The sequence below is a fragment of the Pinus tabuliformis genome, chromosome X (assembly GCF_031772625.1).
Source record: "Pinus tabuliformis cultivar Carrire ecotype Pingquan chromosome X, CPIR1, whole genome shotgun sequence".
Taxonomy (NCBI): Eukaryota; Viridiplantae; Streptophyta; class Pinopsida; order Pinales; family Pinaceae; genus Pinus; species Pinus tabuliformis.
Window position 1 is genome coordinate 306,019,195 of NC_142308.1, and position 12,985 is coordinate 306,032,179.

The 12,985-nt window shown below is 38.1% G+C and overlaps 2 pseudogenes; one reads left to right on the forward strand and one right to left on the reverse strand.

The window, feature by feature from the left end:
• Positions 1 to 2,174: 2,174 nt before the first annotated feature.
• LOC149139639 (nibrin homolog) lies at positions 2,175 to 4,182 on the reverse strand (annotated as a pseudogene).
• A 285-nt stretch (positions 4,183 to 4,467) lies between these two features.
• The window catches only part of LOC149139640 (nibrin homolog), a 48,614-nt pseudogene continuing 40,096 nt past the window's right edge, over positions 4,468 to 12,985 (forward strand).

Sequence of the window (12,985 nt, forward strand, 5' to 3'; positions counted from 1 at the left end):
GGGCACTTGCAAGAGGTTGGGAAGGTGAGAAGAGGGCATAAGGCATCCCTATCACCCTTCCAGAGAGTTTCACAGTGATAAAATCTTGAAAAACTGCTCACGTGAACTTCTACAAGAAGTCTGCAGGGGTTCTACAGGATGTTCTACAGGAAGAGCTGAAAGAGGATTTTAGAGGGTTGATAGTGGAAAAATGATGGGAAAGTGGAAATGGAGGATGGATGAGGATGTGAAGGGGTCTAGGACCCAATAAATGAAGCTAAGGAGTGATGAAGATGGTTGGATTTGTTCAAGGATGGGGAGAGCAATGTTGCACAAAAATGTAGAAATTAGGGCAAGTTGGGAAAGTGTGGCAAATGGAGGGAAGAAATCTTGAATTAGGGGTTGGAGTAGGTTGTATGTGTTAGCTCTGGAATCTACCTTAGGTTGAAGAAGGCGAGGTTCAAGGCAACATCAAACCAAGCTCAACCTCGTAGCTAGCCCTACGAGGACAGAAGAGGGCTCTCTCCAGTCAATCTCGAGAAAATGAGCAATAGGATCGCGAAAGCCAGACTCCGTTTGCTGCCCCAAATCTGCAATACATACTTCTAGCTGCACACTGCCAATGCAAACATCTAGAGGCAACTCTATTATTTTTTGTTTCGAAGGAGGAAGAGTTTCCAAGAACTTTTTAGGGTCTCAGAAATCATATGACTGGATCTGCTCATTCAAATACTGAATCTCCTTCTCAATTCTTTCAACAACTAACTCACAGACACCAGTTTTAGCTTCAAGAGGAAGTTTCGGAGATTTCAAACATTGAAGCAAGGCATTGAAAAAACTTCATTAATTTCAAAATCTGCTAACTGATTTCTTACTTCTTTTACAGCTTCACACAGTGCAGGGTTTGCCACATACCCTACCATTGCATGAATGGATCAGCGAGCACTGGAATGTTTGGATCGAGTTGGAGTCACCAGGTGAATGTTTCAGCCTTCATATGTGTCTGACTGCTGTCCACCGTCGGCATCAGATTTGCAACTTGATTTCATGTACTGGGGCAAGACAATCTTCAAGTTTAGTGTCACATCAATAGCAAACCATCTTCCCCAATATGGTCGCCACTATGTTAGCGCTGGAATCTGCCTCAAGCTAAAGAAGGAAAGGTTCAAGGCAACATCAAACCAAGCTCAGCCTCGTAGCTAGCCCTAGGAGGATAGGAGAGGGTTCTCTCCAGTCGATCTCGAGAAAATGAGCAATAGGATGCGGGATGACTTTCAAACTGGAATTGATTTTAGGCTAGTAAATAGATATGAATGAGGTTTTTAATAAATGATGGGGTTTTCTGGACTGTATGGGATCAAGAACAGCATCAGCAGGGAAATTAAATGAAAGATGCAGATTATTACATAAGGCAAGATAGGCAAAAGCTTAAAAATTCAATTTGAATTTATATGGAATGTGAAGAATGTTTGAGAATGCTGAAAAGGGCATGGATTCATGAATCCTTTTCAGACGGAGGAAAACATAGAACTTGAATACTTTCCCAAGGTAGAGCAGCAAGCTGAATTCTGCCCTTCACACTTAAAAGTATTCAACAGGCAATGATTATGAATGAAACAATAAACATCACAAAAAACATAAGAAAATAGAGAAAAACATAATGCTAAGTTGTTACCACAGGGATCTTACGAAATAGAGCTGCAAACTTTCAATTAAATATTTGTCAACTGTACAATAAAACTCTGTATTTCTCCTCACACCTCTGCCAGAACTCTCCTCCCCAACATTTTACAAGTGATTTTCTAATACAACATATAAGCCTAGAGGTGGGATAACAAATCGACCTAAATAAGGAATGGTTTAATTATCATTTAACAAACAAGGCTGGAAAGCCAATCATTTGTTCTGAAAGGAAACATCATATAATATGAAATCTGTTCGATGACCAATGAATAGGCAGAATCTGGAGCGTAGACCATCTGAAATGCAACTGAGGTCAAAAATAGGCAAATCGACCCTATTTCTCTGCTTATGGTTGGTATTCTGTGTTTAATTTGGGTTTGACAGTCTATTCACTTTCGTTACTGTTATACCACCCTCCCAAAATTTCACGACATGTGTCTCTACTGAAGGCACGTTTCCATGCTACCACATAGATACCCATTGTTCCAGATCACAACCCTGAAGATGTACATTCACCTTCCAAGTTTCATCCTTTGCAAATGCATTACTTTAAAGTTTCCCCAATCTATAGTTAATACCTCAAGACTCTTAAGAGTACGTAATGCTTCACGAACAGGAACATCCAAAAGAGAACCTGGAAAATGTAGTTCTACAACCTTTATATACCTACGACACCGTTTAGCCACTTGCTCTGCAATAATTCGACAATTCTCAAAATTCAAACATCTCCAGAAGTCTTCATGAACACTAGCAGCATGCCAATGTCTACACACTAGACCAGCTTTAAAACGCAGTCCAAATCATCATAGTTAAGCATTTCCACATTATCCATATCATCGTCGACATTCTCAATATCCTTTCAGTTTGCAGGCAAATGCAGTAATTTGGCACGAATCTGGGTGAATAAGAGAAATTTATTTGGCTCTGAGACTGTATGGGTAGCGTGCCTACCCAACGCGTAGCGCACAGCAAGTGCGTAGCGCACTTGATATTTAACACGGGCTGTGGGTGTTATATGCGTAGCGCCCCTTATATGGGTAGCGCGCCTCCTCTGTGTCGTTTACCTTTTTGAAACGCTGGCGTTACTGCGCTGGATTTATAAAACAAGTTCTGTTCCCGCATAGAATCGACCTCATGCTTAAATCTTTTTATTTCAGTTGTATCTGAAACAATTTGTCTTTCCTTACAAATTGGCAGCAACTGCACACAATTACCACTCAAGATTGTATTGCTGCTATCTATGACCTTAGAATGTTGATGTCTTGTGGTAACCTCCTCTTCATTTTCAGAATCAACCACATTTCTGTTTCTTTAGTTGAAGATGATGAAGGGCACAAGGTCGTTTCGAAGGTAAATGCACTACAGTCTCCAGCTACAATCGCTTCAACTACTTTATCTTCACTCAATCTAGCGATTTCCTTAATGTAACTAAATCCATTAGAGTCAAGTCCTAAGTTCTCTTTTGTGCCCTCTGCTGGAACTATCAAAACTTCACGTTCTCTTGATACACCTACCTGTGTACTTGAAAACCTTTTGGAAATTTGAATAACAGTAGCCCCAACAACTTCCAGCAGAAGCTGCAATTTCTCCTTGTAATGGTACAAATGAAATGGCCCAACAACAAATGTGGTTCCACATAAGCATGCTTCTCGATGTTTTGGATCTGCAATCTTGACTTGTACAGAAACTCACCCACATTTTAGTGTCGTGGAAGGAGGAAAGCTCAAGCAGTTTAGAATCTTTGAAGGTAAAGATGTTTGCCCCACCATGGCTTGAATAGCTTCCATCACATCATTTGTTATAGGAGAAGAATCTTCAACAATAAGATGTGTACACTCTGACATCCATTTCTCTGTTGCGTAGGCTCCCATTGATGACACAATGGTACATAAACCATGTTTCCGGTTCAATTTTTCTAGAGCTGGTATACAGAATAAGAATGGAACGAAGTTCAACCTAAAAGTTGAATTATTTGTTCCAAACGTTATCAAGTCCCCGTTACTTAGGATTGTCTCCTTATTTGCTAAAAAAAACACGAGCTTTGAGAAAATTTCCTTGTTGACAAATGTGCCAAACTTTGAAAGATCCTTCAGGTGAATTTCTGGTGAAGGGACGCTTGAAAAGCACTACAAGGCCTTCTAAGAAGAGGCTGCCTCAACTATGATCTCCGCATGCACACTTGAGATAGTTTTATCAATCTGAATTGCCACTGCAAAATCTTTCTGACCAACTTTGTATGTTCCTTGAGATACCAAATAATAATTAAAACAGTAGACCCATCAAACACTATAATGGCCAAAATCAGCTTAGACAGATTTTTCTAAACAATGCCCCACACAGGCAGAGTTTGCTAGCTTTCAATTTCACATACCATTTCAATAGCTTTTAAGGTAATTTCTCTACAAAAGCAATGTCAAAATCTTATATATGTGAATTATAATTTGAATCTAGCATGAATTGAAACTACTCCGCTTGAAAGGTCTCATATTCAACTTTCTCAAAGCCTGCTTCCTTAATCATTTCAGCGAACTTTTCCTGAGATGGAAACTTGCGTACGCTCTCCACTAAATATTGGTAAGACACACAATCCCCAGCAACAATTTCTCCAATAGATGGAATAACTAAAAATGAGTAAAACTCATATAATTCTTGGAAACTAGGGATGTTGACATGGCTCAACTCAAGACACAGAAATCTTCCACCCCGCCTTAAGACTCTGTATGCTGCGCTCAGAGCTTTTTCTATATGTGTTTTCAAATCATGTTTAAAAGACCGATAGTACCCTAGAAAAGATGATGTTTCACAATGCTACGCCAGGGGCTTCTAATACCTTCAAAGTGCAAGATTTTGAAACAAATGTTTCCCTCTAAAAGTGAAGTTTCTTTCTATGGAAATCCTTTAGATATTCCAAGTTTATTTATCTCCAGAGGTATCTGCTCTTCAAGTTTTCTCCAAGCAACATACAGTAGCTATGTCATCCTCCGTTGAATAAGCCACATGGTACATTCTCTAACTTCATATAAAGGAAACACTATATTCTAATCAGTGGAGTTCTTCTTAGTTCTGTCCTTCCAACATCTGACATGGCTACAGCATTATCCTGTAGATCTCCAGCTTCAGCAAAATCAAGAATATGCCATATTATTTATGGAACTTTCAATACTTATGATAAGTCCTCCTGTTTACATAGACTGATGGGGCTATTGAACCTAGCAAGATGACCAGGGCCTGTATTTCGAAGTACTCCATGATGGAAGGCTTTAAAATGCAAATTTATTACAAAATCAAAGTTGTCGATTTCTTCTCCAAAACAAGATGGAGTCCATGTACATTGAGAATGTACATGGAAATGTTTTTCAATTTGACTGACAAATCAAACTGTCTTTTACGTGATCAGACTCATTATGTGCATGTAGGGCTACCAGTAATTGCATCTATGATCGGGTTGAAACACTCTCAAGCAGCATTCTTCTCAGATTTACTTGAATGGTTGATTTGGCATTTCAGTATTACCTGATCTATTATTTTTGCAGCAAAGTAGGGTAAATTTTGTAAATAAATAAGTAGCCAAAAGGCAGCATTTTGTTCCAATTTCATTACAGTTTAGTTAGAAGTTTGCCGAGTCAATTTTTCAATCATTTCAGTTAGTTTCCAGTGAATAAATTAATCGTGTTGCTTCTTCGCAATAATGACTCCATTGCCCAATGGATAGAGGCATTGTCTGCTCTCCCAAAGCTCTGTGGTTCTTGGCCCCTCCAAAAAGTGGCAGCTACCATCCCCATTGGAGCCAATGTTAGACTCCATCTTGTCAGCCCGCTGCAGTCAAATTCTCCAAAGTTCATTCCTTGTTATGCGCAGTCACTGATGTTACTGTGGTCCAAAAGAGAGTCATTTTACTTCTTGAGTCTAGGGTTTTGTCCCCAGAAATGTGAAATAACACTTGCAAGCCAGAGGTAGGTTGAATAAGTCTCTTACCTCAAGAGTTTATCATCAGTAATGCTCGAAAATGATCCTTCTCCAAAACTCTGTTTTGGAGAAGAAATCGACAACTTTGTTTTTGTAATAAATTTGCATTTTAAGGCCTTCCATCATGGAGTACTTCGAAATACAGGCCCTGGTCATCTTGCTAGGTTCAATAGCCCCATCAGTCTATCTAAACAGGAGGACTTATCATAAGTATTGAAAGCTCCATAAATAAGATGGCATATTCTTGATTCTGCTGAAGCTGGAGATCTACAGGATAATGCTGCAGCCATGTCAGATGTTGGAAGGACAGAACTAAGAAGAACTCCACCGATTAGAATATAGTGTTTCCTTTATATGAAGTCAAAGAATGTACCATGTGGCTTATTCAACGGAGGATGACATAGCTACTGTATGTTGCTTGGAGAAAACTTGAAGAGCAGATACCTCTAGAGATAAATAAACTTGGAATATCTAAAGGATTTCCATAGAAAGAAACTTCACTTTTAGAGGGAAACATTTGTTTCAAAATCTTGCACTTTGAAGGTATTAGAAGCCCCTGGCGTAGCATTGTGAAACATCATCTTTTCTAGGGTACTATCGGTCTTTTAAACATGATTCGAAAACACATATAGAAAAAGCTCTGAGCGCAACATACAGAGTCTTAAGGTGGGGTGGAAGATTTCTGTGTCTTGAGTTGAGCCATGTCAACATCCCTGGTTTCCAAGAATTATATGAGTTTTACTCATTTTCAGTTATTCCATCTATTGGAGAAATTGTTGCTGGGGATCGTGTGTCTTACCAATATTTAGTGGAGAGCGTACGCAAGTTTCCATCTCAGGAAAAGTTCGCTGAAATGATTAAGGAAGCAGGCTTTGAGAAAGTTGAATATGAGACCTTTCAGGCGGAGTAGTCGCAATTCATGCTGGATTCAAATTATAATTCACATATATAAGATTTTGACATTGCTTTTGTAGAGAAATTACATTAAAATCTATTGAAATGGTATGTGAAATCGAAAGCTAGCAAACTCTACGTGTGTGGGGCATTGTTTAGAAAAACTGTCTAAGCTGATTTTGGCCATTATAGTGTTTGATGGGTCTACTGTTTTAATTACTATTTGTTATCTCAAGGAACATACAAAGTTGGTCGGAAAGATTGTGCAGTGGCAATTCAAACTGATAAAACTATCTCAAGTGTGCATGCAAATATCATAGTTGAGGCACCCTCTTCTTACAAGGCCTTGCAGTGCTTTTCAAGCGTCCCTTCACCAGAAATTCACCTGAAGGATCTTTCAAAGTTTGGCACATTTGTCAACAAGGAAATTTGCTCAAAGATTGTGTTTTTTTTAGCAAATAAGGGGACAATCCTAAGTAATGGGGACTTGATAACGTTTGGAACAAATAATTCAACTTTCAGGTTGAACTTCGTTCCATTCTTATTCTGTATACCAGCTCTAGAAAAATTGAACCGGAAACATGGTTTATGTACCATTGTGTCATCAATGGGAGCCTACGCAACAGAGAAATGGATGTCAGAGTGTACACATCTTATTGTTGAAGATTCTTCTCCTATAACAAATGATGTGATGGAAGCTATTCAAGCCATGGTGGGGCAAACATCTTTACCTTCAGAGATTCCGAACTGCTTGAGCTTTCCTCCTTCCATGGCACTAAAATGTGGGCGAGTTTCTGTACAAGTCAAGATTGCAGATCCAAAACATCGAGAAGCATGCTTATGTGGAACCACATTTGTTGTTGGGCCATTTCATTTGTACCATTACAAGGAGAAATTGCAGCTTCTGCTGGAAGTTGCTGGGGCTACTATTATTCAAATTTCCAAAAGGTTTTCAAGTACACAGGCAGGTGTATCAAGAGAACGTGAAGTTTTGATAGTTCCAGCAGAGGGCACAAAAGAGAACTTAGGACTTGACTCTAATGGATTCAGTTACATTAAGGAAATCGCTAGATTGAGTGAAGATAAAGTAGTTGAAGCGATTGTAGCTGGAGACTGTAGTGCATTTACCTTCGAAACGACCTTGTGCCCTTCATCATCTTCAACTAAAGAAACAGAAATGTGGCTGATTCTGAAAATGAAGAGGAGGTTACCACAAGACATCAACATTCTAAGGTCATAGATAGCAGCAAGACAAGCTTGAGTGGTAATTGTGTGCAGTTGCCGCCAATTTGTAAGGAAAGACAAATTGTTTCAGATACAACTGAAATAAAAAGATTTAAGCATGAGGTCGATTCTATGTGGGAACAGAACTTGTTTTATAAATCCAGCGCAGTAACGCCAGCGTTTCAAAAAGGTAAATGACACAGAGGAGGTACGCTACCCATATAAGGGGCGCTACGCATATAACGCCCACAGCCCGTGTTAAATATCAAGTGCGCTACGCACTTGCTGCGCGCTACGCGTTGGGTAGGCGCGCTACCCATACAGTCTCAGAGCCAAAGAAATTTCTCTTATTCACCCAGATTCGTGCCAAATTACTGCATTTGCCTGCAAACTGAAAGGATATTGAGAATGTCAACGATGATATGGATAATGTGGAAATGCTTAACTATGATGATTTGGACTGCGTTTTAAAGCTGGTCTAGTGTGTAGACATTGGCATGCTGCTAGTGTTCATGAAGACTTCTGGAGATGTTTGAATTTTGAGAATTGTCGAATTATTGCAGAGCAAGTGGCTAAACGGTGTCGTAGGTATATAAAGGCTGTAGAACTACATTTTCTAGGTTCTCTTTTGGATGTTCCTATCCGTGAAGCATTACGTACTCTTAGGAGTCTTGAGGTGTTAACTATAGATTGGGGAAACTTTAAAGTAATGCATTTGCAAAGGATGAAACTTGGAAGGTGAATGTACATCTTTAGGGTTGTGATCTGGAACAATGGGTATCTATGTGGTAGCATGGAAACGTGCCTTCAGCAGAGACACATGTCGTGACATTTTGGGAGGGTGGTATAACAGTAATGGAAGTGAATAGACAGTCAAACCCAAATTAAACGCAGAATACCAACCATAAGCAGAGAAATAGGGTCGATTTGCCTATTTTTGACCTCAGTTGCATTTCAGATGGTCTACGCTCCAGATTCTACCTATTCATTAGTCATTGAATAGATTTCATATTATATGTTGTTTCCTTTCAGAACAAATGATTGGCTTTCCAGCCTTGTTTGTTAAATGATAATTAAACCATTCCTTATTTAGGTCGATTTGTTATCCCACCTCTAGGCTTATATGTTTTATTAAAAAATCACTTGTAAAAGGTTGGGGAGGAGAGTTCTGGCAGAGGTGTGAGGAGAAATACAGATTTTTATTGTACAGTTGACAAAGATTTCAATGAAAGTTTGCAGCTCTGTTTCATAAGATCCATGTGGTAACAACTTAGCATTATGTTTTTCTCTGTTTTCATATGTTTTTTGTGATGTTTATTGTTTCATTCATAATCATTTCCTGTTGAATACTTTTAAGTGTGAAGGGCAGAATTCAGCTTACTGCTCTGCCTTGGGAAAGTATTCAAGTTCTATGTTTTCCTCCGTCTGAAAAGGATTCATGAATCCATGCCCTTTCCAGCATTCTCAAACATTCTTCACATTCCATATAAATTCAAATTGAATGTTTAAGCTTTTGCCTATCTTGCCTTATGTAATAATCTGCATCTTTCATTTAATTTCCCTACTCACGCTATTCTTGATCCCATACAGTCCAGAAAACCCCGTCATTTATTAAAAACCTCATTCATATCTATTTAATAGCCTAAAATCAGTTCCAGTTTGAAATTCATCCCGTATCCTATTGCTCATTTTCTCGAGATCGAATGGAGAGAGCCCTCTCCTGTCCTCATAGGGCTAGCTACGAGGCTGAGCTTGGTTTGATGTTGCCTTGAACCTTGCCTTCTTTAGCCTGAGGCAGATTCTAGCGCTAAAAGTATGATGGAGGAAGGGTAGGTGGGGATGTATTACAAGTTCTCTGTGCACTATTTTCCAAAACTGATCGAATACAGACTGAAAAACAAAGATCTATCTATTTTGACCAAATCTGACCTAAGAACTAGAAACATGATTGGCAGAAGTTTATAGATAGGAGATCATGCGAGATAACTATGGAAACTAAACAAGAACAGATCCAAACATGCAAGTACAACTAGTAGTAGCTTTTCGAACCAAAAATCTAACACTAGCAATTGTATGGAAAGGCAAAAATAGTGTTTTTGTGGCAGCAAGTATGCCTTGGTCTCAACTCATGGTCCCAAGGAGGGAGAGGTGAGATCAAGGATTGCTTGATGGCATTTTTATAGATATTTTCTGTTACCAAACTGTTAAATCAACCTGAAGCATGAAAATCTATTTTAATCATCAAAACAACCTAAGTAGCAAAGCAATATCTTAACCTAAATAATAGACATTATTCTATGAATGCAAGGAAAACACATAAAAGTACACAAAGGAGGTAGTGGCACTTGGGTTGGGCCCAAACCCAAAATCTACAGCCTCCTAATAAAGCTCAGAGCTGGTGCAAAGTGAAATTTATCTCCATTACTCAAAAAATAATCATGTTACAAAACTATTTACAGCAAGAGCTCGAAAATGAGTTGAAATGCAGAGCTACACCCAAGTGTGAAAAACTATTGTTCAATAGCTAAACTACCAATAATTGAAGCCTTCCTACTTATGCACCACGAGGACTCCCAACAGCCCTCCTTAACTTTAGGAGCTTGGCTGCTCAAAACTGCAGTTAATCAGCCACTTAACAAAATCTGCTCGGCTGCTCCTTGAAATCATCTTTGGTGGGTTGTTGAACTCTGAGCTAATGGTGGAGAACTCAAGGAAGGGTAATTTAGTGTAGGATACACCCTTCCTACAAATCCTCAACCTTGTTCCTTCATTTTTGGCTGTCAACTTGCTCATAAATGCTTGACCTTGGTCCAAAAGATGTCCAAAAGTCTGCAATAAGGACATATTAGACTTTGTGACCAAGTGACTATTCTCATTCATTCAATTAACATAAATATATTCAAAAGCATGCATAAAACTATAAATAATGGTGAATTAATCAAGAATAATAGGCAAATTGAGCCCAATAAGTTACCCATTTTTGGGGCTCATCGTACTGCATGACCAACATTCCTATGGAGGATCTCGCACGAATCTGGAGTTCCACGTGTTAATATGTGGCATGCCCATCTCTGCAAAAGTCCTTTTTGCACACCATCATATTCACGAAGCTATGAAGGCCCCAATCAAACACAGATTCTAGCCCATAGCAGTGTACATGCGGAAAAATGTTATGGTTGAACATGGATTCTCGCCCGTAGGAGTGTACACATGGACAACTTTCATTGTTGTACATTGGGACAGAGGTCAAACTAAGATGAAAGGGGTAGACAATGCTTAACCTAAAAAATTTAAAAAACGGACACCTTGGCTGTAAATATAATAAATTGAATTTTATCATTTTTATTATTTTTAACTTTTATTATTAATTGAGTCAATATTTAAATCTTCACATTTATTTATGAACACCATGACATGTCTCTCTAATTACCTCTATATTTACAAACATTTACATCACTACAACATAGCATATTAATTTTAACCTTTTATTATTTTTAAATGAACCGACATACAAATATTTAAATCACTACAACATAGCATCGTAGAAAGTTGGCTTTACACAAATATTCTTTTACCGAAGCCCTAGGGATTAAGGAAGTTCCCCCGTCTTACTCTTTCCATTCAAAGGAAATCATTCAACATAAGTGAATCCACCCCGTCATACCGATGTTCATGAGCTTTTGTATGATGTTCATTGTAATGAATGGGCATTGCTACACTCATCATCACAGAATACATAAACATGATGAGAGAAAAACATTTATGATCCATTTCTCTCTCACTAACTCCAATTTCCTTCGAAGCCAAAGGCTGTGAGTTCTATTGTTACTCAACATCTACGGTCATTTGAGTCAGAAAATTAGGAGAGGGAAAATTGCGGTTTCTTGACTTGATTGATTCACCGGGGGCAAGAAACTAGCGATGCATTGATTTGATTCAATGGGAGGAAAGTGGCGGAAAATCTTTCCAAGACGTTAGTTGTTCCATTCATATAAAATTCAATTCTAAATACTTTGAAAAAGGTGACGAAAACAGGCCTCTCGACATGAGTGGGTAAAGAGTTTGGGTTAAACTGGAAAATCTTTGGTAACTTCTTTGAAATTTTGTTTGATTATTAGAAAATCAATCCTACAAATATGGGGAAAACAAAGAAATTAGCTGCGTGGAGACTAGATTTTCGAGATATTATTAGACTCTTGTCGATAGATATAATTATACATATTTGTATAAAGGGTGAAATGTATTTGTATATTGTGTAAAGGGTTAACGGTGGACCAAAACCCCGACCCAACTCTATTTTTTTCCTTTCTTTGATAATAGATTTTGGGACCTTCTTTGATAATAGATTTTGGGACCGACTCGTATTTCTGTTAAGAGGGCTTTAGACTCCAGCTTACAGTTCTCGTTTTTGCCATTTTCTTAATTATCTATAAACCTCTTATGGGTAGTGTATTGTTTCAGTAATCGCTTCATTATTTTCGCCAGGATAGAAGTCGAAATGCTCAACTATGTTCAAGTTGAAACTATAAAATATTGAGCAATTGTGGTTTATCAGGTAGAGGTTACTATTATCTGACGTGGCCCGCAAGGGAGGAATTTTGGTTATGTATGGTATAAAGGATGTATACCTGTAATTCATTTGCCGCAGTCTATAAATTCAACTAATTTCATTCTTAATTTTTTATGTTAACATCGGAAGGTCCGCACTACTAAATGTTTCCCTTGTTACATGGTACGAATGTTTATTATTTGTTCATATATTTATATTTGTTCCTTCTATCCCTAGTGATCAAGGCTTTCCTTTACCTAATAAAAGGATCATGTGCGTACTAGATCTTTGTATGAATATATATATTATGTATAGAATTTTTGGCATTTATCCTCTTCTTGTTTTTTGGTTCTATTGTTATAATGTTTACATATCTACACTCTGTCAGCTCCTTTTGTCATTTTCCACCATATTTGAGTGTGCATTTCTATGGGTATTAGGAAAGTAATTCTACTTCTCATCTAGATACATAAAGATTGCTATGATCTATTCTACACAAGATACCCCAAGTTAACCATTCTATCCCTAATATCTACTAACAAAGATCATAAATACATTTATTATATAAATATACATATCATATCTCTAACTATTTAATATGAAAATTTCACTTATCTGGATCTCGTTGTCTTCCAGATTTGGTCTGCAACTAGACCTTCCCAACTTTCAGAATACTATGTCAGCTAGTCT